This window comes from Morone saxatilis, unplaced genomic scaffold (genome assembly GCF_004916995.1).
Source record: "Morone saxatilis isolate NCDOM2014 unplaced genomic scaffold, NCSU_SB_2.0 Contig3, whole genome shotgun sequence".
Lineage (NCBI taxonomy): Eukaryota > Metazoa > Chordata > Actinopteri > Moronidae > Morone > Morone saxatilis.
This window is the reverse complement of record NW_023339873.1, coordinates 16,368,261-16,371,961: the sequence shown is the minus strand read 5'-3', so window position 1 is coordinate 16,371,961 and position 3,701 is coordinate 16,368,261. Positions and strand designations below refer to the sequence as shown.

At 44.7% G+C, this 3,701-nt stretch overlaps 1 protein-coding gene across 5 annotated transcripts in view; it reads left to right on the top strand.

Moving 5' to 3' along the window:
* tiam2a (TIAM Rac1 associated GEF 2a) overlaps positions 1-3,701 on the top strand; it is a 96,290-nt gene that overhangs the window by 59,094 nt on the left and 33,495 nt on the right. The window lies entirely within an intron of this gene.

Below are 3,701 nucleotides of genomic sequence, written 5' to 3'. Positions count from 1 at the left end.
GTGCGTGTGCGTGTGCGTGTGTCTGGCCGGGTATATTACTAGGATCAAAGATTCCTTTCATGTTGAATGGCAGGTGTCTGAAAGATAAATAGGCAGCATATCCAACAAGATCTAAGAAGATTTTTACAGGGGTAAGACCGTGTTAAACTCTGGTGTGGACAGGGCTCTAATTCACAGCATAATTGAGTTAATGGAGAGTTGAAGTGTGGACCAGAAGCACTAATTGAAAGTGTAAGTGTAAGGGTTTATGGTGAAAGTGTTGAATGATTGACAAGTTAGAATTTTGGCCATGTGAGCAGCCAGACATCGGAACCACAGCATTCCCAGGTTATTGGGTGGTTACACGCTTGAATCGAGTGTAAAAGTGTAAAATATCGCCGTAAGCCTCGGCTCCAGACCTCGCTGTCCTCAAGCTTCCACATGTCTCTGTCCTCTTGGTCTCCTTTTTACAAATATCCATAAGATGATATGTTTTATACATTTTTTTTAACTTTTTGCCGGATGAACAGATTAAATTTGGCGTCGGCAGATGAGCATAATGGGCTCTTTTAGGCAGAGCAGGACGGGTGTTAGGAAGATTGCTGTTCCACAGGATGCAGTGATTCATATTATGAGTTTGTGGTGAATGTGGCGAGTGTTAAAACTGCCCCCATTAAGGGCCTTGAAATGGACTCAGAAAAGGAAGCGGTTTGAGGAAACAATACCGGCCTTCATTGGGTCGATGCTTTAATGTTTCTTAAAATGCGGCTGAGTGTTTTGGTCTTTTTCTAGATTTGGACGTGGATGTGGAAAACGGATTGTCAGTTCAATCCTTTTGATTTAGTGAGGATTAAGACTCTTTAGGGTGGGAAGTGGGGAAAGAGGGAGAGAAGGATAACAGCTGTATTGATTTTTATCGACACATACAGTTCTTCATCTCCGCCTTGCTGTCTTTGCGCCTGTTGTCTTCCTTGGGTCTGAAATCCCCTGAATTACTCTAATAAGCAATCATCTTCCACTAATTCTTTGAAGTGAAGTCAAAGCGGAGGGTGTGTTTCTATGTGTGTACCCAAGCTTTGTTGCGGTTCCACTCTTGTGTTGCTGTCTGTGTGTGTTTGTGCATGTGGTCGTCCTTTTGACACGATTTTAACCAACCTGCTATTTTCACAGGCTAAGGTTGTGCCGAATGCAGGTTGACTGTTGCATAAAGCAGAGGGAAATAAACATCTATATGTGATGAACTTTTCAGGTTAGCGGTTTATAACACAGTTCACGTTGACTGGCATCGCTTTGCTCTTTGAATACTCCATCTACCCACGCCTTCTGTCAGCAGTGGAGCGAATGACTATTTCTTGTCAGCTAGAAAATGACAGCAATCCTTGACATATGTAACTTAAACAGTGATTCCTCTAACTTAATGCTGCGTACTCACCCTCATTGAGCAATTCATACATTTAAAATGGATACAAATGGCTGCTTGTGTTGAGTAAGTTCCAGAGCGGGGTAATGGGTTTATGGTTAAATGTTTGGATTCAGGTTTAGCTCCCTCTCCTTCCATGTCCCTTTTCTCTGTAAGTAAGTGTTTTCTCTTCATTTTTTATGATCACGACCCCACCACCCCTGTCCATGACATACTGATCCCTCTCTCTGTGTCACCTCCTCTCACCACACTCCACTACCCACGGACACGCACCTCTGCTTTAACTTTAACTTAACTTAACTTTCTCTCTGAGAAACAGGCGCCAGTGCGAGCCAGTAAGGGTGGTCATTATTGTCACCTTGTGAGTGTGAGTATGAGTGTGTGGAATAGTGTGTCACAGTGGGGGAAAGAGGAACCTTGGGTGGAGCTTTGAGGAAATTAAGAGTAATACCCTTTTAATAGATATAATAGGGGGAAATTGTCTGAAATTGTATTCAGCTACTCTTCTGTTTCTTCCTCATGGTCACCATATCTATTTGAGGCAGTACTGTAATATTTGTGTCACCCAGTTGCTAAGTGGAACAGAAAGGGTGTATTTTTTTGCAGCGGCCACTGAACCGTCCGTTACTCCACATTCCATCTTTAGAAGCTCCAGGGTGGAGGACGTCTTTCTTGGAAATAATTTCCACACTTGAGAAGGAAAGACTGAAGTATCGGTTTGAATTATTTGGCTGAATGCAAATAGAACACACACACTCGCCACACAGAGCACTTGTTGAAGTCCAGCGCGTGCCTGGACCAGACTGTTGGCAGTCGTTCATGGAACATTGACCAGGCAACCGTTGGCCCGTTACAACCCTCTCTGACTGTGAATGAGTGTACAGTGTTAGTCAGATGCTGGTCAGGTCAGTGTAGGCAACCAAATCTTAGTTTTCCGGTCACGCCATGTTGTTGGGACACAAACGGGGTGGTTATGCAACCAGTTGCCATGACGGCTTGTTTTTTTCATCCTCTGTTTGCAAGCATGACCTCACATCCCTAAAGAGGCAGGCGGAGGTGGGTGTCAAAGTGGCACCTTGTGTTCCTCCATCCCTACAGGTTCGGGAAAGATTTTGCTTAGAACATTGGCGGCCTTTATTTTGGCACGCGGGGACATTTAGATGGAAAATGAGGCAAATGTTTTTCTGTGTGTGCATGTATTTATCTGAGCTACACTGACAATGCTACTTGTGTGCCTTTTTTGTGTGCGTGGAGCTAAGTGATGCTCTGAATCAGCGGCCTTAGCTGGTCCCTTTAGGCTTTTTGTCTGGCAGGGAAAAAGGTCTTTTTCCTCTCGAGGTGATGCATCAACAGCAGACAGCCAGCTTCTGAAATAGACAGAAAAGCCTCAGAGACACACACACACACTTAAAATTCTCCACACTTTTTATGATCCCATAATGTATTTTAAACATTGCTATATTCCCAGACCTATTCACTTATGCAATTATCCCTCTTGGTCCCGTGTCTCAGTTTAACCGAGAAGTCATATCGTCTTTGTCAGAAGTGCTGAATCACTGGCTTCTTTGGCCCACGAGTTTCAGTACATTTGGTGTGATTGAGCCTTTCCTCAAGATCGAGGGCCTTGATAATTGTGGTCTTAGGCTGAGCTGTGGCATCTCCCACAGCCCCTCAACGCAGCAGTGGCGCTTTTCCCTCCAGAGACACAGAGTCTCAACCAAAACCCCCAAATGGCTGCCTGTGAGGCCGAGTGGTGGGCTAACCCCTCCCACCCCTTAATACCCAGCTCCGACCTCACTGTTAATGCCACCAACAAATGATAACCTTCAAATGGCTGATCTGAAAGTTTGACCGATGTTAAAATAAATTGTCCCTATACATCACTGTTTTTCAAAATTACTCTTGTGGCTTTTCAAGCCAAGTAAGTCCTGGAGAACCGGCAGATATAATCCGAACGTCTAGACCTTCCAGTCAACCCTTGCCAATCGTCTTGTGTACACGGTCATTACGATGACTATTATGTGGAGCAACTGCCGTCTATGTTGTCAAATGAATTTCTGAAAGGCTAATTGTATGACATCTTTGATCCGCTGCTTGATCCACAGCCAAGCATTTAAACTAATGGAACTGTATTGATTTGTTGCTGTTACTCAAAGTCTATGGCTCTCTCTCCCACGCTCCCTCCCTCTCTCTGTTTACCTCCCTTTTCCCCTTTTCTGTCCTCTCTCTCTCCTTCCCATCTAATGCTGCTCATCCCCTTCTCTTTCTTTACCCTTCCTTCTTTACCCCCCCCCCCCCCCCC